General features: G+C 43.2%; 1 pseudogene; it reads left to right on the top strand.

Annotated features, from left to right (window-relative positions):
- Positions 1–5,079: 5,079 nt before the first annotated feature.
- LOC126250291 (5S ribosomal RNA) lies at positions 5,080–5,196 on the top strand (annotated as a pseudogene).
- The last annotated feature ends 18,458 nt before the right edge of the window (positions 5,197–23,654 follow it).

Raw genomic sequence — 23,654 nt, 5'->3', positions numbered from 1 at the left:
TGCCTAGTATCCCACAGTGACTTTGATGTGGTGATTGAGATAGAGGACATTCAACGTGTTGATACAAGAGTGCAGTATGTGTGGTGCAAATTGGACTATCTGAGTAGTATGATAGAGTTTATAGAGAGAAAGGTGATGACAGAATACAAACCACTGCATACTCTTATTAACATTAGCATGTTAAAGAGTGAGGCGTCTATTGTCAATATGTATGGAGAGGCAATGATTGAGTTAATATCTGAAGATTTAGTCGTATACATTTAGCACTGAAGTGTGGTGAATCTAAACAACCTGTACAATGCTTTACAGAATGCAGTGCAACAGACCGACTGAGCTGCTGGCGTCTTTACATTAGGGCTGCGCACTTTATTGCCTATTTGTGTGTGCACAGTGTGAATATAAATCAATCAGAACAGTGTATAAATGCCTATATTCACCCAGTATCAAAATATGCATCTGGAGACCATATAAGCATAAAATATGTGGAAGCTAAATTTACTGTAGGAATGCCTATATATGGTGCACGTTTTACGTGGAAGCAAGACTGTAACCTCCCTGATGCCAGGAAGTCGCCAGGTTCTATTAGGGAGCAGCAAAAACATATATTTCGTGGGCACGACTCTCTGGGAAGCTTAAGAGCCTTCTTTCAGAAATTGGAAATGGTAGGCCCAGAAATATTAGATCTCTCTATAAATGAGGGACTTTGGTCTCGTCTAAGTAGATTTTTTTTTTTTTGTCAAAACATGGCCATGCTTCCCGTGAGAAGGGCACCCCCCTAGTCTAAAATCTTCTCCTCTCAGGATATGCAAAGTGGAGGCTTGCTCCGCAGTTTGGGAACCTCGGCGCAGTATCTGGATTGGCTACCAAGCCAACAGAACAGTCAAGACGGGAGACTCACTGAGTAGAGGATAGTTCACTTGGTGTGTGCAATTTGGGGGCTGTTTCGTTTTTGATAATTCGGCTCCCGTACCGAGGCCTTGTGGAAAGTGGTTGTGATTCTTCGCTTCTTCGTCTTCTGGTGCTCACCTGGAAAAGAACTTCAGGTCTTTCTCTAGTGGGTGAGACTTGTGGTCTGTATCTTGTGGCGGTCTAAGAGCCTGTGACAGTTTCCAGCTGTACTGATTGTGGAACTGCATATCATCTTGGACATATCGTCTGTCACGAAGGTGAACTTATTCGTCCTGAGTCGCCAGCCTGATACTTGACAATTCCAGTACGCACCATCGTGCCTGTGAGTCAAATTGGTTTGGCCAGAGTAGTGAACGGGTGCACCTCACACGGATATCTTCCAGGATTTCAGGGTTCTGCTAGTGAAGTTTCCCGCGTTCTGATAATTAGAACGCCAGACAGCACCGTTTGCAAATTTTCGTGGACGTGTCAGAACATCACAGCTGCCGCAGCGCACCGCTCCTTGCCCACAGCACGCCGTTTTCTGCTACCGCCTGAATCAAGGTGAAAGGGTAAAATATCGCTGCACCGACGAAGGGTTGTTAAGTGATATTCACAGCTCCCGGTTCTCAGGTGAATCATAGTTTGTGGTATACGCGGTTGTAGTTGACTCTATTTGGGTGGTGTGGGGCCTCACAAGGATTCACGTAAACAAAGTCAGATTGCGTTGTAAAAGGGTTTAATTCAGGGGAGAAATTGTATACTTTCCAAGCTTCCACCCCAACGTATGCTTTGCCACTCAATCATCAATCAAACGAGGTTATTGAGAAGCTATTACTTTTCTTTATATAAAAATAATAACATTTAGTGTCACTCAGACACATATTTAGGATTAAAGCAAGTGACGGCTTGCAGTGTTCCGTCTCTAGTAATCCCAGTGTCGTTGGAACGTTCAACCCTTATCTTTCTCTCATTTTAGCAGGATGAAGACACTAAAGCGGCCATCTGTCGACCCATATATGAACCATCCTGCGTTTTACGTATAATGCATTCAGATTTGAATTTGATGCAGAGATATATGTTTTGACAGTCGATGTGATTCTAACAACTCTTGCACATAGAGCATGATGTCATTATGTTCATATCTTATTTCTTGAAACAGAAAGGTGAATGCATTACATGTAAGTCGCGATGTTGCTGTTGGCAGAACGCTTCCATTATTCTTCATTGCCATAAATCTTCCTTCCATAAATTGGAAATTGTTGCTTGAAAGTGTTAACTCATCTTGATGTTGAATAAATATTCTTAACTCGTCGATAGTGTTAAAAGTATTGAGACAAAAGTTTTATGGGAGATATATTCCTGACGAATGATCCGATCATAATACTGAACTGAGTTATTATGTTTGAAGGATCTCGGTAGATGCGGTAGCCTATGTGGGTATAGGATAGACGAGTGGAGGTGTGGCGATGGGGTTCTGCGGAGCGCTGGGACGTTACGGGACATCATTTAGTTAACCGATATTTATTTCAGAATCTCTGTTTCTCCTTCCCAGTGCCGCCAAGTACCGGCCGTGCTAAGCCCGAGTCGCATGAACGTGCAGGGTAGCATATTAGCTCCTGGTAAAGAATTTGCAGGCGCAGGTTCTGGAGTTGTCTAAGGTCAGTGCCATGGCCCCATTGCAGGCGAGTCCAGTGGCTGGCACGTTAGTACAGCCCAGCAAGACGGCGGATGTCTGTCGGAGCCTAAGCACTCTCGTGGAGTGAAGTTGTGCTTCAGCTCAATCTCAGAAATGTGCATGCCTCTGTTATCGGTTGTCAAGATGGCATGTAAGCGGAAGACTCAACAGTGACACGAAGGACAGCCTGAGAGTCAGTCCCAGCATACAGCCGGTAAGGCGGTACTTGTTCTGCGCAGGAGTGGCGGTACAGGTGCCATGCTCCCAAGTTGAACAGCTTGCAGACAGGTAGATCGGTTCTTCATTCACGGAAGATCAGCCCAGCCCTCATTTTCAGTCAGTTACCATTGTGATCGGCAGGAGTTCAGCTTGCAGAGTTGAAGTTCTCTCCACAGCCAGTGGCTTTGGACTCGTAGAAGTGGACTCCAAGGCAACGGCAGCTGTAGACACTTCATTGTGTTCACCAAGGCCTCCGACAATAAGTAGAGCTGACATACCATCGGTATCAGTGAAGCAGATGGAGTGGCCTAACTTTGAGAGTGATTGGAAGAACGGCGAAGGTTTTATAGCAGTCGATGATGATGATGATGATGATGATTGGGATGATGATGAGGATGATTGGTTTGTGGGGCGTTCAGCTACGTGGTCATCGGCGCCCGTACAAAGTCCCAATTTTTTCACAGTCCAATTTTTTTCGCAGTCCAATTTAGCCACTGTCACCAATGATGATGATAATGAAGTGATGAGGACAACACAAACACCCAGTCCCCGGGCTGAGAAAATCCACAACCCGGCCGGGAATCGAACCCAGGACCCTGTGATCCAGAGGTAGCAACGCTATCCCCTTACAGCACTCGATGTCATGATTTAACCCATACAGGTGACTGAATGTACTCCCATTTTCTGAGCCTGCCAGCGCTCTTGGATAGCTTAATATTTAACTTCAGGGCTTCGGAATGTTCCTTCACGCAAAGCTTGCAGCCTGAAGGCGCTCATGTGTCTACCCTAGCTGAGGTTACTTCATGTAACCTCTTTACAGAAAGCATTATGTCTGCTCTGTACCGTTGTCTAAGTGCTGAATCATGTGTTCCCGGCGTTCCCTCACGCACACTATGAGGGAATGAGGTCCCTGTTTGTTTGTACATCTCTTCTTCCAAACGTTGACAGTGGTTATGCAACCATTGTGTATCTGGCGGACGTGTTCCACTTAGCGTCATCCCAGCTGGTTCTAACAAAATTTTATTCCTACACTTAATTACTATTCTGCCACTCAACAGTTCCACATCCTTGATAAAATTCGTTCCGAATTTTTATACTTTACTAACTTGTATACGTACCTTACTAATTCATCCTTTCATGAGATGTTGTTGTTGTTGTTCTTGTTGTTGTGGTCTTCAGTCCTGAGACTGGTTTGATGCAGCTCTCCATGCTACTCTATCCTGTGCCAGCCCCTTCATCTCCCAGTACCTACTGCAGCCTACATCCTTCTGAATCTGCTTAGTGTATTCATGTCTTGGTCTCCCTCTACGATTTTTACCCTCCACGCTGCCCTCCAATGCTCAATTTGTGACCCCTTGATGCCTCAGAACATGTCCTACCAACCGGTCCCTTCTTCTTGTCAAGTTGTGCCACAAACTACTCTTCTCTCCAATTCTATTCAATTCCTCCGCATTAGTTATGTGATCTACCCATCTAATATTCAGCATTCTTCTGTAGCACCACATTTCAAAAGCTTCTATTCTCTTCTTGTCCAAACTATTTATCGTCCATGTTTCACTTCCATACATGGCTACACTCCATACAAATACTTTCAGAAACGACTTCCTGACACTTAAATCTATACTCGATGTTAACAAATTTCTCTTCTTCAGAAACGATTTCCTTGCCATTGCCAGTCTACATTTTATATCCTCTCTACTTCGACCATCATCAGTTATTTTGCTCCCCAGATAGCAGAACTCCTTTAATACTTTAAGTGTCTCATTTCCTAATCTAATTCCCTCAGCATCACCCGAATTAATTCGACTACATTCCATTATCCTCGTTTTGCTTTTGTTGATGTTCATCTTATATCCTCCTACCAAGACACTGTCCATTCCGTTCAACTGCTCTTCCAAATCCTTTGCTATCTCTGACAGAATTACAATGTCATCTGCGAACCTCAAAGTTTTTATTTCTTCTCCATGGATTTTAATTCCTACTCCGAATTTTTCTTTTGTTTCCTTTACTGCTTGCTCAATATACAGATTGAATAACATGGGGGAGAGTCGACAACCCTGACTCACTCCCTTCCCAACCACTGCTTTCCATTCATGTCCCTCGACTCTTATAACTGCCATCTGGTTTCTGTACAAATTGTAAATAGCCTCTCGCTCCCTGTATTTTACCCCTGCCACCTTCAGAATTTGAAAGAGAGTATTCCAGTCAACATTGTCAAAAGCTTTCTCTAAGTCTACAAATGCTAGAAATGTGAGTTTGCCTTTCCTTAATCTTTCTTCTAGGATAAGCCGTATGGCAACGGCCTTGCCGCAGTGGATACACCGGTTCCCGTCAGATCACCGAAGTTAAGCCCTGTTGGGCGTGGCCAGCGCTTGGGTGGGTGACCACCTAGCCGCCATGCGCTGTTGCCATTTTTCGTGGTGCACTCAGCCTCGTGATGCCAATTAAGGAGCTACTCGACCGAATAGTAGCGGCTTCAGTCACGAATGCCATCTTACGACCGGGAGAGCGGTGTACTGACCCCACGCCCCTCCTAACCGCATCCTCCTCTGAGGATGACACGGCGGCCGGATGGTCCCGGTAGGCCACTCGTGGCCTGAAGACGGAGTGCTTTTTTTTAGGATAAGTCGTAGAGTCAGTATTGCCTCACGTGTTTCAATATTTCTACGGAATCCAAACTGATCTTCCCCGAGGTCGGCTTCTACCATTTTTTCCATTCGTCTGTAAAGATTTCGCGTTAGTATTTTGCAGCTGTGACTTATTAAACTGATAGTTCGGTAATTTTCACATCTGTCAACACCTGCTCTCTTTGGAATTGGAATTATTATATAATTCTTGAAGTCTGAGGGTATTTCGCCTGTCTCATACATCTTGCTCACCACATGGTAGAGTTTTGTCAGCACTGGCCCTCCTAAGGCCGTCAGTAGTTCTAATGGAATGTTGTCTACTCCCGGGGCCTTGTTTCGATTCAGGTCTTTCAGTGCTCTATCAAACTCTTCAGGCAGTATCGTATCTCACTTTTCGTCTTCATCTACATCCTCTTCCATTTCCATAATATTGTCCTCATGTACATCGCCCTTGTATAGACCCTCTATATACTCCTTCCACCTTTCTGATTTCCCTTCTTTGCTTAGAACTGGGTTGCCATCTGAGTTCTTGATATTCATACAAGTTGTTCTCTTTTCTCCAAAAGTCTCTTTGATTTTCCTGTAGGCAGTGAGATAAGCCTCTACAGTCTTACATTTGTCCTCTAGCCGTCCCTGCTTAGCCATTTTGCACCTCATGTCGATCTCATTTTTGATACGTTTGTATTCCTTCTTGCCTGCTTCATTTAATGCATTTTTATATTTTCTCCTTTCATCAATTAAATTCAATATTTCTTCTGTTACCCAAGGATTTCTACTAGCCCTCGTCTTTTTACCTACTTGATCCTCTGCTTCCTTCACTACTTCATCCCTCAGAGCTACCCATTCTTCTTCTACTGTATTTCTTTCCCCCATTCGTGACAATTGTTCCTTTATGCTCTCCCTGAAACTCTCTACAACCTCTGGTTTAGTCAGTTTATCCAGGTCCGGTCTCCTTAAATTCCAACCTTTTTGCAGTTTCTTCAGTTTTAATCTACAGTTCACAACCAATAGATTGTGGTCAGAGCCCACATCTGCCCCTGGAAATGTCTTACAATTTAATACCTGGTTCCTAAATCTCTGTCTTACCATTATATAATCTATCTGATACCTTCTAGTATCTCCAGGATTCTTCCATGTGTACAACCTTCTTTTATGATTCTTGAACCAAGTGTTAGCTATGATTAAGTTAGGCTCTGTGCAAAATTCTACCAGACAACTTCCTCTTTCATTTCTTACCACCAATCCATATTCACCTACAATTTTTCCTTCTCTCCCTTTTCCTACTCTCGAATTCCAGTCACCCATGACTATTAAATTTTCGTCTCCCTTCACTACCAGAATAATTTCTTTTATCTCATCATACATTTCATCAATTTCTTCATAATCTGTAGAGCTAGTTGGCATATAAACTTGTACTACTGTAGCAGGCGTGGGCTTCGTGTCTATCTTGGTCTCAATAATAGTAGCTTACCCGTACTCCTTTTTTTTATTATTCATTATTAAACCTACTCCTGCATTACCCCTAGTTGATTTCATGAGATATCTCTGCTTTTAAATCGATCCTAATTTGACGAGTCATAATCCCCTTAAACTATAACACTAATTCCTGTGGCATTTTTCTTTCCTGTCAGGTAGTTCTTTAACCTAGTGATTTGGTATACCCCTGGAAATTTATCTTTGAAACAAAAGTTTCCCTTTTGTTTGCTCAAAATATACATCCCCAAAACAACGTTTACAGACAAATTTCTGGCTGTACTACCACGTACAACATACTGGTCGGTAGCTCCAATTACCTCTTTTATCTTACAGTTACTCATACACTGACTACACCTTGCAATAGCATATTTCCTTATACCTTTCCTTTTCAAAACCAACGTCCTTGTGCTCTCTGGCACTTTATCGTTTGCGTTGAATATCGGTGATGCTGTACGCAGTTTAATTGTTTGTACTTTCATGATTATAGACCCTTCCGAAGTTGCATCACTTGCGGCTGTCTCCTTCAGCTGACACAAGGTTTCCCTGAAAGTGGCTGTGCTTTTAAGAAAAATTACTTGTTTTTCTCCTACCCTCATGTCCTATAACATTGCAAGTATCATCAAATTCCCCTATATCCTCAGACACTCATTGTTGAAAGGTTTCAGACTTGTCGGCCGACTCATTAGCACTATAAGCATTTTTCCTTCGTCTTTTCTTCCACGCTTCCCCCTTTGGAGAAGATGGCACCGCGCCTAGTGGTCCTTCAGAAATGAATGCGTCACTACTTCTCCATTATTCACAACCTTCGCAACACAACTAACATCATCAATAGCTTCCTGTACATCTCCGTTACATCAGCCTTAATATCACTGTCTACAATTAGACTCTGCACGACGCAAAAATCAATGGCACATGTACTTCCCTGTGCATCTGGCGCAGGTTCCAAGATCTCAGAACCATCGTCATCCAATGACGTAGATACTACTACACCTAAATCAATATCACGCATGTTGCTACTCACACACTCATTTACTTCAGGGCATCCCACACTTACTTCGTTTGGCTCTACAGCTACTTCAGGCTCTGTATTTGCACAAGATACTGGAGCTGATGCTTCCATACTGCTTTTCTTTACTACATGAAACGAATTCACAGGTATCTGCACAACTGCATTATTATCTTCATCTTCTAATATCTCAATCTTCCCATTCACGAAATCGTCCCTCCAATCATCCTGTACTGCTCCACTAACACCCGACACATGTGCATCCGTTTCTGGTCGTTGTGTAATTTACATTTCGACTTATTATACAGAACCAGTGAGAATATAGTATACCGACACACTGTCAATAAGCAAAAACATCTACATTATTCTTATCTATACATCATAGCTCAGCGGGACTCCTTGCACTGCTGTGCTTCATGTCCAAACCTTTGACAAGTTGACACGTTAGTGGCACTACCTTAGTACATCGTAATTCGTGTCCTGATAAATTACAGTACTGGCAACCTGTCGACCGCAAATACCCTTCTCTCCAGTTACCCGGAACTGCAGGTTCTTGTGGCGTATGAAACGTAACTTTCGAGTTCATATGCGGATTCTTCCAACTCAACATGCCCTCAAAATAAAAGAAAAAAGAAAACAGGCCAACGAAACTTGATCATCCACTGCACCACATAATGACAGATGTCGTTAGCTGCTAACGTACAGGTGTGGCTCGTCGACAGCGGTGATAGCCAACGTCAGCACTCCTGGTGCCCAATTCATAGGACGTTAGAAATCACAATTTCTGGTTCAAATGGCTCTGAGCACTATGGGACTTAACATCTGAGGTCATCAGTCCCCTAGAACTTAGAACTACTTAAACCTAACTAACCTAAAACGTCTGAGGTCATCAGTCCCCTAGAACTTAGAACTACGTAAACCTAACTAACCTAAGGACATCACACACATCCATGCCCGAGACAGGATTCGAACCTGCGACCGTAGCAGTCGCGCGGTTCCGGACTGCAGCGCCTAGAACCGCTCGGCCACCGCGGCCGGCACAATTTCTGGCTCCAGTTTGTGGGACAGAAGGTTCTTCTGACACCAGATTTATAGACGCATACGAGATGCAGCCTCCTACGCAAGTAGATGAGCAGAGGTGCAGTTGTGGGAACATGTTCAGTGCTGGGGCTCTAATGAGACATCATCCAATTAACAGACATTTATTTCAGAGAGTTTTACAGTCACTCTGTCTTCTTCCCAGTGCTGCATGTCAGCACCCAGCGAGGCATTTGCAACATCAGACTCTGGCGTTGTCGGAGGTGATGGCCATGGCCCCCCCGTAGCAGGGGTGGGGGGGGGGGGGGTGCGTGTTGCTGCTACAGCCCAGTGTACCTGTAGACGTCTGTGGGAGCCTCAGCAATCTTGTTGAGTGAAGCTGTGCTTAGGTTCATCCCTAGAAATCTACATGCCCCTGTTGTCGGTTGTCGTGATGGCGCGTAGGCGGAAGACCCAAAAGTGACACGAACTACAGCCTGAGAGGCAACTGCAGCATACAGCCAGTTAGGCGGTATTTGTTTTGCCCAGTAGTTGCGGGACAGGCGCGTTGCTCCCAAGCTGAACAGCTCACGGATGGGCATATCGGTTCTTCGTGACTTGTGAACGGCTGGGATACAGCTTGCAGAGCTGGAATTCTCTCCACAGCCAGATGGCTGCGGACTTAACGCAAGGCAGCATCAGCTGTAGACACTTTGTTGTATTCACCAGAGCCTCCCGCAGTTAGTAGAGCTGACCTTCCATCGGTATCAGTGATGTAGGTGGCTCAAATGGCTCTGAGCACTATGGGATTCAACATCTTAGGTCATAAGTCCCCTAGAACTTAGGACTACCTAAACCTAACTAACCTAAGGACATCACACACATCCATGCCCGAGGCAGGATTCGAACCTGCGACCGTAGCAGTCCCGCGGTTCCGGACTGCAGCGCCAGAACCGCACGGCCACCGCGGCCGGCTGATGTAGGTGGGGTAGCCTAACTCTGAGAGTAAGTGGAAAGAAGACAAGTGTTTTATAGCAGTCGATTACATGGTTCCTACTGATTGCGCTTCCATTTTCTGAGCCTGCCCAGGCTTTGGCTAGCCTAATGTTTAACTTCAGGGCTTCAAAGAGTTCCTCTATGTAAAGTTTGCAGCCTGAAGGCGTTCTTGTGTCTTTCTAGCTGAAGTTACTACTTGTAGTCTCTTTACAGAAAACAATGTATCTGCTCTGCACTGTTGTCTAAGTGCTGAATCAGGTGTTCCTGACGTTCTGAGAGAATAAGCTTCCTATCTGTCTGTACTTCAGTTCTTCCGAGTGTTGACATTGGTTACGCGACTGTTGTATACTTGGTGGATGTGTTCCATTTAGCTTCATCTCGGCCAGTGCTGACAAAATTTTATTCCTACTCTTAATGACTATTCTGCTGTGCCACATATTGAGCGACGCCATTGTGAGGTTTCATTCGATTTGACAAATTCGTAGTTCGCACGCGTTATCGTGATCTGATTCTATTAAAGTCGTCTTCTGATGGCTGTCTTGACTGTATTTTTACTTTATTCCCTTGATGCTGCCTTAGATCAAGGAATATTATAACTATGGTTCAAATGGCTCTGAGTACTATGGGACTTAACCTCTGAGGTCATCAGTCCCCTAGAACGTAGAACTACTTAAACCTAACTAACCTAAGGACATCACACACATCCATGCCTGAGGCAGGATTCGAACCTGCGACCGTATCGGTGGCGCGGTTCCAGACTGTAGCGCCTAGAACCGCTCGGCCAGAATATTATAACTTTCTCGCTGCTAATATCTATTACATTCCTGTTCTGATCTATTACATTCAACTCCAGATGGCCTAATCTGTCAACAGTCGCTAGGGTATATACGGGACTGACAGGCACCTTCACAATTTTGTAGCTTGGACCCACTGTAGGAAAAAAATCGATAGATAGTGTGAATTATTCCCTTTAAGGTATGAATTCGTTGTGATACTACACTCAACATGGATCATGCTAACAGGTAGAATATTCACTTGAATTTCATCAGTTTTAGCCGCCAGCACTTGGCTCCTCGAAACCTAATAGTGATCCTATTGAACTTTCATGACTAACGCCTATTGTGCGTTTTGTTGTTTTTGTCACTGTTTTAATAGTACTAACATTTGCACATAACTCAAGGTCATGTACAAATCGCTTTATATACGCATTCAAATCGCCAGTGTTATATGGCCCCACGTATGGTGTCTAACTCTCTATCATTGTGTTCATTAATGTAATCAATAATCGTGTTTTCTTCCCCATTTTCTTTTTCTTCTGTTCGTCTGCCTCCATTCACAGCTCGTGAGACTCTCTTCAGACTTTCTGTTACTGGTTTAAACGTTTCTGAGAGAGGCTGTTCTAGTTGCCGCTGTTCTAATTTTAGCAGTCGTAATTTCGGTCGAATAAATTTCCATGCTTCAGTAACTTCCCACTTTGTCGCTCACATGCTGTTGTTCACTAAGACAGTTTTGTGATAATATATGACTTAAACATATTCTGAGACAGCAGGAGCTGACGGGATGCAAGTTTCGTATCTGTTCCCCTGATAAAACTTAGCGCAACCATTAATGTTGCGTTGAGTTCTTCGAACCTGTCATTCAGTCTCTTACCTTTTGTAGCTGTTGCCTCAATAATACTTTCCAGTTCCATTATTTTTGAGCTCCGTTTTCTCTATTTTTATGTCAATGTAACGACGCATGTGATCATCTACCAGTGTACGAGTGAACAAGTGTACGGCACATTCGCAAATTTGTCCATAGTCTCCAGTATACGGAAAGAGTTGCGCATTGATGCACTACCATTTAAGCAGTAACTCCTGGAAGTCTCGTTTACATCGACCATCATTCAATTTCCTTGTTTTGTCAATAACCAGAAAGCTATACTTCATGTGACTCCAGAAATCAGTGCATACGCTAACAAATTCATTAAATGTAATCTAGTTTCTACAGCCACTTGATAAATGTGTTTCAAATGTATATTGTCATGATTTAATGTAATACTAAAGTTCACATTATCCCATACCAGCTGTTTTGGAATCCTAGAACATATCTGGCTCAAATGAAATACATCCGTATTTTCTTCGGAGATAAAACTGCGTACCGGACTCAAGCTCGAGCTCGGAAACTTTTCCTTTTGTGGATAAGTGCTCTAGCTACCCAAGCATGACTCACAGCTAGTCGTCACAGCTTTACTTCTGCCAGTACCTCATCTCCTACCTTCTAAACTTCACAGAAGCTCTCCTGCTAAACATGCAAGACTACTGGAAGAAAGGATATTGCGGAGATATGGCTTAGCCACAGCCTGCAGGATTGTTTCCAGAATTAATTTTCACTCTTAAGCGAAATGTGCGCCAAGACGTTTCAGTCAGTGCACGCTCCGCTGCAGAGTGAAAATTCAACCTGAAAATACATTAGTTTTCATATGATGGCGGAGACAAAAATATTTGTGTATCAGATCCCAGTTTTCCACTAGAATACCATCAAATATGAATACAGTGTTTGTTTTTAGTTTCTCAGGTGACGGAATATCACTGCTTTTGCTGAATGTCTGGTAAGTCACTCCATCAATGGCATACAAAATTTCCTGTAATAGTTGATAGTTACGTTGAGACAGAGCTTGTGAATTTGTACATACGTACTCAGATCGAATCCATTCAGGACATGTTAAGAGCGACAGAATAAGATTACTCTTCCCACAGTCATGTTGTCTGAGAGTCAAAGCACATATACAATCAGGAAATAATGAGTCATTCATCTTCTTCGTACAGTTTCTGGTATCATTACTGAACCAGTTGCTTACTATGAGACCCTTGTGAGGCTGTTGTTTTGTCCACTCAGTCCAGGTGATGACTGTTCGTTTACATTGCTATCAGCAGGTTTTATACAAAAATAAATAACGCATGTATAGCTCTTATAGATTTTTGTTTATAAATTTTTTCATATGGCTGGGTATATGAAAATAAGACTGTAGGTCTGTGCCTATATCCAGTACAGTTGCATCACTGATTTCCACTTGTATTGACACGTAGTATGAATCATACAACTGAATGATGGTTTCTTTCGATCATAGAACTGAATGATGATTTCTTCTGATGGTCAACAAGTTTTGTATGCCATCTCCGACAGATTGCGCCACAACTTTGCATAGAACTGGTAGACATATGACTGCCAGCTTATTTGACACTGTATTCTGTAGCTAGCAAGCATTAGATTTTTAAAGGTGTGCTCCTGTAGATGTGTACAATCTCTGCCATTAAGTATTTTAACTGTTCACAGGAAGTTCTCTCCAGAGACTGTATGTTCTCCCATACCACCAAATTGAGAGTACGTTTCCGTGGAACGAAGTAGAAATCTGCGTTGAAGCACCATATATACGATTTCACTTATCTAGGGGTAGTGTTACTTTGACAACACCAAATTGTGAGCTTTCAATCACCACTATCGCGTAAAATTCACGATCCAAGTTCACATCCATACTGGCATGTTTATTACGATACTTGTTTAAACTGTATGTATGATTATATAACATTATTTCTGCACTGCATGGTTGTGGCTGTTGCAGTGGTGGTGCTTTGTCTGTAACGAGAACATATTATTAAGCATAGTAGATACTATCAATCGCATTTTTGTTTATTCAGCGTCGGTACTAATACTTACATGACGAATGTCTTTCCACTATACACTTGGACATGTTCATTCAAGAGTTCTCACATGCCTAGTTGAACAGTTTATCGATATCTGTAAATACATAGGTTTTGGTATAAGGAATAATGATATTATCTTTGACACTAAATATAGTATCCATTGTCATCTTAACAGCTAATATATAGTGGAATGATTAAACCATTTTTATAGAACATTACGCAGTTCCACTGAGTTTCTATTAATTGTTCTGGGTAGCTTCTGTTCGTTGTGAAGCATTGGGGTTGGATGCTGGTTCGTATCCCAGCAAAAGTATAGGTTTTTTTTCCGTAGCACCAGGCAACAGCCTCCGTGTATCTCAAAGGCAAAGTAGAGAGCAAAGCGTCCACACCATTGTGTAGTGACTTGTTAAAGTCTTCTTTGATCATTGCAAGCATCTCATCAGTTGAGCATATAAGGCCTGAATATATGTATGGACAATGAAGAAATGGCAGCATTCACACAATCGAATTATAAAAATTAAAATTGCTCAATGGGTGGGAGGCTGAGCTTGTACATATTGGTGCCGTAGGGACCCTTAGGCGTTAGACAAATGTGTAACATCATTGGCCACAGAGGATGGGGAGTGGGGGTGGGGGAGGGAATTCCAGGAATACTGACACTGATGTCAGCAAAATATAACAAGTACAACTGGCTAAACACATAATGCTGATGCTGATGTCAGCAGCTTTTGGCTCTGTATGTCCACTGATCCTCTACTACCAAATTCTGAATATGCCTTTATTGGGCATATTTTCACTTAATTGCGGACAACGAAATTTGATTAGCGATATTGAATCTTTGAGATAAGTTACCAGAACATACAATACAGCAACTACAATGATGGCCTCCCCTACTCAGCAGATATAGTTATGAGGCACATAACTCACGTACCAACAAAAAAGCCAACACTGAAGTATTATCACGAATTCCTAGATGTCTACATTCAATGTTCCCTCTTACAATGAATATTTATTCCAAATTAGACATGCAAGTTTGGGACACACTGCAAGAAATTGCCTATACAAGTAACTAAACAAGTATCTGCAGTACTGAGGCTTGTTCTCCAGCAAGTTCTGTGATCGTTCAGACAGAGATGGCCTATTTAATTACCAACAGCCATCGACACCCTACTTCGGATGTTTTCCATGATGAAACAACATCTACCACTTACTGATGGGATCATTTTGCTTGCCATAGACCGAAATACATTCTGTGTGGTGATTTACCAGTCGCTGAAGACACACGTCTTATAATTCCTACATCACATGCAGTGAAGAACGATCCACACGAAAAACTATATTGTTATCAAACGTATTGAACCCAAGTAGATAAAGACATTGGAGACCAGATATGAGTATGCAGACTGTGCACTGAGCACCAATCCACCTCATCCCACTTCCAACCCTTTCTTAGTCTGGTCGTCGTCCATTGGCGAACACCTCATTACCCGATAGACGGAATACACAGGGACTTTGCAAAGTTCTTCTTGATATTCATGTTGCTGAGAATAGTGGTCGCTTTATCAAACTAAATATGTAGTCCACCACAGCAATAGTCATGTTACGAACATTAACGAAAACATCAACATTTGAAGGTGTTTCATCAATAGTAACTTACAATGGCCCTCAATTTATGATAAAGGCGTTTTAGGAATTTTTCCTTCAGAGCAATGTAACACAACTCACTGCATAACCGCTTCACCGCTCATCTAAGACGACGTGGAAAAGATGGTGTCCGCTTTAAAACAACCGATGACAAAGGCCATGGGAAAATATGAAATGAGAGGGACTAACGCTATTTCTCAGCACGTACGGGTTGATGTGGTCAGCAGTCGTAGCCCTGCCGAGAGCCTCGATAGCCGTCAGTCGTAATGTCGCCGGGCCATCAACCGCGCTCCCATGCGTCTCTTGTTTTTTCATTGCTAACTCGGTAAGGCTGAGATCGAAGCCACTGGGTGATGTCAAGGGTCTTCCCATACAACACCAACGCCAGTCGTGAAGTGCAGTCACTCACTATCAGTCTGCCAGGTACTTTGCCCACTATAGTATCTAGCAACAGCATTGGAATAAAAATGGTTCAAATGGCTCTAAGCAAAATGGGACTTAACATCTGAGGTCATCAGTCCCCTAGGTTTAGAACTACTTAAACCTAACTAACCTAAGGAAATCACACGCATCCATGCCCGAGGCAGGATTCGAACCTGCGACCGTAGCAGCAGCGCGGTTCCGGACTGAAGCGCCTATAACCGCTCGGCCACAGCGGCCGGCGCACTGGAATAAGAAGATGTAAATATAAGGAGCGATCGAACAATTTCCATTTGAGGACGTTGCTGCAACTTATATGAAACGTAGTGCGACTCTGATGCGGTTATATAAGCACCGTCGTGTAGGCAAAGGATTAGTGTGGCATTCGTGTCGAGCGGTAAATGCGGAAATGTGAGCTATGGCGACGTTACTACCAAATGTGTCCACACAGGACCAAGTACTGTTATTCTTGTCTTGGCTGTCGAAGGGCAAACACCGGTAGACATCCACCGGAGAATAATGAATATGTGTGGGGCAGCATGTCTGTTGAAAACCGGCGTGTGGACAAGCAGTGCTGCTGCTTCATAACAACGCGCGTCCACATATCGCAAATGTCATAACGCGGAAGCTACGCCAACTCAAGGCAATTATCACGCCTTCGGCCCTTAATAAAGGCCCTGACGTGTCGACGATTCCTGTCGGATGAGGTCGTACAGTAGGCAGTTACGGACTTCTTCACGCAGCACAACACGGTATTTCACCAAACGGGTATTTTCAACCTGGTGCGTTGGTGGTGGGATGATTGCATCAATGCTCACAGCGATTTTGGCTGATTATCATACCAATTCTGGTTTGTACTGTCTTCGACCGGAAACTTTTTGATCGTCCCTTATAAGCTCACTGGACAAAAAATTAGTCACTCCTAGATAAATCACTATAGCATAATTTAAAACCATGTAATTTCATCCTGGCCTTGTTAACCGCGTGGATTCGATTGGGAGGTGAGTCCGAAACACAGTGCAGGAACATCGCATCCAGCTCAAGCAACTCGCTGTGGATTTGATTGCAAAATTCCTCCAAATTGTGGGAATGGTGATACCGCTCTTCCAACATGTCCGACAGGTTTTCTATTGGCCTTAATTCAGGTGATATTGCAGACCATTGGAGATGAATTAGGGTGGGGAGTGTTCACAATCCAATCACATATTCTTCCAGCCCTGTGAACTTTGCTGCTGTCGTCTTTATGTGCCTGTGTGAGCAATGACGTCTTCCGAGGTGACAGACTTCAAACGTGCGTTGCACGCAGTTCCCGTCGCAATGTTCTCTCGCTAACAGTTTGGAATGGCCCTTCGTTCACCGCATGCAGCATATCCTGTCGGGCTTGAAGACATTTTGGTTTGTAATCAGTGAAACGCGTCTCTGGTCCCTCTCAGTCAGGATGTTTTTCCGACCGCAATTCTCACGTCATGTTTCGTGCCCCCTGTCTTATACCACTGCTCGTAGACACATTGAACAGTTCGCCACAAAACACCAATAAATCCAGCAGCTTCACACACCGTCCGGCCATGGGCACGGCCAAACACCATTGCCCCTTTTTTCCACTGTCGCGTCCTAACATTTGTCCATTTTACGTACAATGTCTGCTAGAAACGGAAATGTCTGACGGGCCGTGGATACTCATTGGACATCGTAAAGTCATATGTAACGTCATATGGCATTGGGGAAAACCTGCCACATTGATTGCACATAATGCAGCCTACAACAGTAGCACCAATCTTCAGTTTACCGTCTTACTGTGACATCAGTATGTGCACAGTTACCAACACTTGAACTAAGGCTCGAGTAGGATACATACTGGACTCTACTGTTTATTCATGTGATTCCAAGAATTTGCATTTCTTCTCGTCTCTCGTAGTTCCAATAGCGGACTGCCACCTGTTTTTGTTAGGACAGTAGGTGCGGAAGTTTAGAAAGCGGACGCTATGGTATATAACCGTTTATTATTACTCTGTGCAGTAAGGTTCTACATCTACATCTACATCCATACTCCGCAAGCCACCTGACGGTGTGTGGCGGAGGGTACCTTGAGTACCTCTATCGGTTCTCCCTTCTATTCTAGTCTCGTATTGTTCGTGGAAAGAAGGATTGTCGGTATGCCTCTGTGTGGGCTCTAATCTATCTGATTTTACCCTCATAGTCTCTTCGCGAGATATACGTAGGAGGGAGCAATATACTGCTTGACTCCTCGGTGAAGGTATGTTCTCGAAACTTCAACAAAAGCCCGTACCGAGATACTGAGCGTCTCTCCTGCAGAGTCTTCCACTGGAGTTTATCTATCATCTCTGTAACGCTTTCGTGATTACTAAATGATCCTGTAACGAAGCGCGCTGCTCTCCGTTGGATCTTCTCTATCTCTTCTATCAACCCTATCTGGTACGGATCCCACACTGCTGAGCAGTATTCAAGCATTGGGCGAACAAGTGTACTGTATCCTACTTCCTTTGTTTTCGGATTGCATTTCCTTAGGATTCTTCCAATGAATCTTAGTCTGGCATCTGTTTTACCGACGATTAACTTTATATGATCATTCCATTTCAAATCACTCCTAATGCCTACTCCTAGATAATTTATGGAATTAACTGCTTCCAGTTGCTGACCTGCTATATTGTAGCTAAATGATAAGGGATCTTTCTTTCTATGTATTCGCAGCACATTACACTTGTCTACATTGAGATTCAGTTGCCATCCCCTGCACCATGCCTCAATTCGCTGCAGATCCTCCTGCATTTCAGTACAATTTTCCATTGTTACAAGCTCTCGATATACCACAGTAACATCCGCAAAAAGCCTCAGTGAACTTTCGATGTCATCCACAAGGTCATTTATGTATATTGTGAATAGCAACGGTCCTACGACACTCCCCTGCGGCACACCTGAAATAACTCTTACTTCGGAAGACTTCTCTCCATTGAGAATGACATGCTGCGTTCTGTTATCTAGGAACTCTTCAATCCAATCACACAATTGGTCTGATAGTCCATATGCTCTTACTTTGTTCATTAAACGACTGTGGGGAACTGTATCGAACGCCTTGCGGAAGTCAAGAAACACGGCATCTACCTGGGAACCCGTGTCTATGGCCCTCGAGTCTCGTGGACGAATAGCGCGAGCTGGGTTTCACACTATCGCCTTTTTCGAAACCCATGCTGATTCCTACAGGGTAGATTTCTAGTCTCCAGAAAAGTCATTATACTCGAACATAATACGTGTTCCAAAATTCTACAACTGATCGACGTTAGAGATATAGGTCTATAGTTCTGCACATCTGTTCGATGTCCCTTCTTGAAAACGGGGATGACCTGTGCCCTTTTCCAATCCTTTGGAACGCTACGCTCTTCTAGAGACCTACGGTACACCGCTGCAAGAAAGGGGGGGGGGGGCAAGTTCCTTCGCGTAGGTTCAAGAAGAAAGAACAGATTTCAGTTGTTTATTACAGACAAACTATGAAAGATAGAAACACATTGCGCATGTCACTGGTTAGTGGAAGATTCAAAGTTTTATGTTCGCACAGACACTACACTATGCCCTTAACACAAACACCATGTGTTGCTCGAGAAACATCGAAACGGTAGTCCATTTTATTCCACAAACGAACCACTAAGTCCCTGTGTATTGAATCGAAAGCTTCAACAATTCCATTTCTCAGTTCTTGAATGGTGCTTCTGTAGGTGGGACAAAGGCTCAGACTTTTGTGTAATCTCACACAAAACATCTCAAGGTGTGAGGTCTGGTGACCTGGGGGACCAAAATCAATGAGCAAAATATTGTTGTGCACCTCTTCCCATCCAACGTTGTGGTATGATCTTCTTAAGATAACGCCGCATCTCAAGGTGAAAGTGGAGCGGGGCTCCGTCATGCATAAAAATGAAATCGTTGGAATCTTCGCGAAGTTGTGGGAACAACGAATTTTGCAGCATGTCCAGCTTTGATATATCTGCCACAGTTACCTCTGCAAAAAAGAAAGGTTCAGTAACTTTGTGGACAGAAATGGCACTAAACGCATTCAGTTTCGGTGAGTCTCTTTTGTGTTCGACGATCACGCCAGGATTTTGCGACTGCCCAAATTATTGCATTATGGCAGTTTACTTTACCCTAGAGATGAAAGTTCGATTCGTCCGAAAAGATGAGTCATTCGGGAAAAGTGACTTCCGTTATATCCCGGAGAACTGAAACGCAAAATTCGTACGTTCTGTTATGGTCGCCGGGACGCAGTTGCTGGAGTAGCTGCAACCTGTAAGGCTTCATATGCAGGCGTCGTTTCAGAACACGCCACATCATTGTTTGACGAAGTTAAAGTTCTTGGCCTGCCCGTCCTGTGGACTTCCGAGGGCTCCGTGTGAATGCATCTCGGATGCGCTCGACATTTTCATAAGACGTTCGTGGCCGACCAGTGCAACTCCCGTTGCATATGCAACCAACTTCCATGAATTTTGTATGCCAGTCATAAATCTGCTTGTGCAGAGGCGGCTTCTTGCTGAATCCACAGCGGAATGCACGTTGCAGTTGAACAATGGATTGACTTCACACAGATTCCAAAACGCAAAACCATTTCTCTTGAGATGTAGTCGGCACGTTCCTACAAACAAATAACAGAGAAGCTGTTTCAAAACTTTGAACCTTTCTCTATTCAGCGACATGCGTAATGTGTTTCTATCTTTTGTAGTTTGTCTGTAATAAACAACTGAAATCTGTTCTTTCTTTTTGAATCACCCACTATATGCCAGTAAATGCTATCTCTATCGGAAACAAGGGTATTAATATTAGGGTTTATTCCTCTATCGGTGACAAGGTCCAAAGCACGAAGAACTAGACTGGCTATGACAAGGAGGGTGAATGAAATCGGCCATCCTGGCATTTTAATACACTGACGGAAACCATGTGAATCCCTTTGACTTGTGGAAAGGGGGTTTGAACTATGCTCCACCCGAAGTGAGTTCAGTGCCTGTACTGCTGAGATACATCAATCATTAGGTGTGACACAAATTTGTTTGACCAATATTCAGGATCTGTAAGCATAGTTCACGAATTAAATTCAAATTGATCGATGGTGTAAGTCACTCTACACCGTATTATTGTAGATGGGCGATCAAGTTATTTCACCACGCCCCGGTGCTCTATACATGTTTAGCACAGAGGCTCTGAGGATAAAACTGCATAGGACATGTATAAATGATGTATGTATCAGTTGCTCTTTACTCGCTACAGCTGTGAATGGAATAGCTTCGCGGGCAAGTACTGAAACTTTCCTTTCGTCCGCCCATGTAACTTCTGTGACGTCACTCGAATCGCACTCTCGGCTGCTGACGTGAACCATACAAGGGCGCCCTTACCCAAGAGCAAGGGGGGCCGTACCCTGTACCCGTAACTTTCAGCCAAGAGAAAAAATATTGTGCAGGCAGGTTTTCTGTTTCAAGAAAATGATTTAAAAGTCGGTATTACAAAGGTTTTTAACAGGCTCAGAACTAGAACTTTTATCGCTACTTACAAGTCGTCATTCGTCCACCAAAATATGAAAATACCCCATACTTCCAGGTCTACGGCCCCCCCCCCCCCCTTACAATCTATCAAAAGGGTGCCGTTGAATCCCTGAAGTGTTATGTGCCATGCATGAGGAAAAAATCATGACTTGTTGCTTTGTATATTTGGTCAGAAAGTTTACTGTTGGACCTGGATTAATCCTCACCACTGTAAAACAGTCTAAATAAGGGTCGTTAGAATCATTTTGGCTCACTAGACAGGCTTAAAACTGTCGCTGCTCCTATATGAACTGCTTCTATATCACTAATAGACTGCCCTGTAGCAATCAGAATACTTTCAAAATACTCTCACATCAGACCACAAGATTGGAAAATAGCACCACAAACAGTTACTACACAGTCTCCAACAGGTTTCTTGCAACTCCCGCAAATTTCCTCCTCCGTAAACAAAACGTAATATCAGTTTAAAGTAAAAAAGGAGGACACACACAAAACTGCCGCGCTCCAAGTTTTCACTGGAACAAATGGAATTTATTATCTCGTATTAGACCTCGCAAAATCCGCCTCCATCGTTACACAACACCTCCAGCTAGCTAAGTAGCCTTTTCCTCTCCTTATGTGTTCGTCCATTAAACTACAATACTCGGTTACAAAACTGTCCAACGACAAATGTTCTCTTCCCACTGATTACGTGTACGCCCACTAAGCTAAAATACTCGATTATAAAACTGGCCAATGACAACTGGCCTCTTCGTACTGAGTACGTTTACGAACATTTTTCACAAACGTTATTCCTGGGGGCGATTTATTACAATTAAATGTCCGTTAACGACACAACAGCGGCAAAGAGCCCAAGGAGATCCCAATATTCGCGCGACCGCTACGGTCGCAGGTTCGAATCCTGCCTCGGACATGGATGTGTGTGATGTCCTTAGGTTAGTTAGGTTTAGGTAGTTCTAAGTTCTAGGGGACTGATGACCTCAGAAGTTAAGTCCCATAGTGCTCAGAGCCATTTGAACCATCTCTCAGGAACGAGTTTTTTCGATTTTGTGGCATCAGTCTGATTATAAAACGAAAGATGAAACTCCTGCAAGTGAAACGGCCAGCAGCGACATTTGTATTCTGGCTTGTAACAAATACTTTGCTATTTATTCCGAATATATCGCAGTTTCCAGGGGTGTGAATAGACAGGAACCTAAGAGGACATCTGAAATTGCTGCGAGTGAAACAAGCAGCAATCATTTCTAGTCCTGCTTGTCAGAAATACTTTATTTCGAGTATGTCGTGATTTCCGTGTTAGGCAGGAACCTAAGAGCACAGCTTAAGTTGTTGCGACTGAAAAGAGCAGCAGTGACATTTATATTCTAGGCTGTTAGAAATACTTATCTGTCATAGAACAGCGAACAAAACTTTCGTAAATTCAGCGGTCAAGACAAAGATCGCACTACACAATGACTGATAAAGAACTTTGTGCAGAATAGAGGATGGACATTGATGTTATGGTGTCCGACTATGATTTGCACTATAATTTCCATACTTCATGTTTTACGTCTCGCTAAATGATCATTTAAAAACGAAATATGCAATTGTAGTAAGCAACCCTATACTCCAAGATAATTGTTTAATGCAATTTGCGCTGCACATTACAAAAAAAGTTTTCGGTGAATCTTTAAAATACGTCAATGTTCGAGAAGCAGAAGCCAGCAACACGAAAACTCACGCATCGGAAATATGGATCAAGTTTTATTTCCTTTCCCTTCTTCACAAAAATAATTGCAATGACAAATTACGCTATTCCAATAATCATTTGCTGACGAATTGTTCCCGAAATGTTTCATATGTAAATCTTTTGTTTACCATATTACCTACAGAACAAAAAAAGATAAAAATGTCTCCGCCAGACTGCACACAAGCTCATCCGAAACGAAACAATCCTATTGGTTCTCGCTACACTGAAATACTACTGATTATTCACATTTCGGGTGGAGCTGTTCCTAGCGGTAAGTCAAAGGATACAGCACACTGACGAGATCAGGAAACGTATTTACTGGAGTGATATATCATTCACCATAATACAGCATATCATTTATTAGGGAATGTGAATGTGGATTCTGGTAGTTAATGTTGGATGAGTCTCCGTAATCACCAGAGTCTGAAGCGAGAAATTAGTAATGGTATTTGCGTTTTATTTTCTTCTTACATGTATTGCAGAGGAGTAAATTAGAAATAAACGTAAGATCCGTCAGATGAGTTAGAGGAGACACGAATAAGCCAGCACTAAACCTATCAGCGCACGTCTTGCCTTGATAACATATTTCTTCTAAATCGATCAGTACTTGGTGAGACTTCTCTGTTTACTGTTTAACTTTCCGTCTTCCATTTCACCGGAAGGAAATGCAGTCTTGGAGAGGCTGCCAGTACTGTCGTGCAGCGTCGTGGTGCGCCAACGCTGCTCTCTGCAGT

Source organism: Schistocerca nitens, chromosome 3, assembly GCF_023898315.1.
Source record: "Schistocerca nitens isolate TAMUIC-IGC-003100 chromosome 3, iqSchNite1.1, whole genome shotgun sequence".
Taxonomy (NCBI): Eukaryota; Metazoa; Arthropoda; class Insecta; order Orthoptera; family Acrididae; genus Schistocerca; species Schistocerca nitens.
This window is presented reverse-complemented; position numbering and strand designations above follow the sequence as displayed.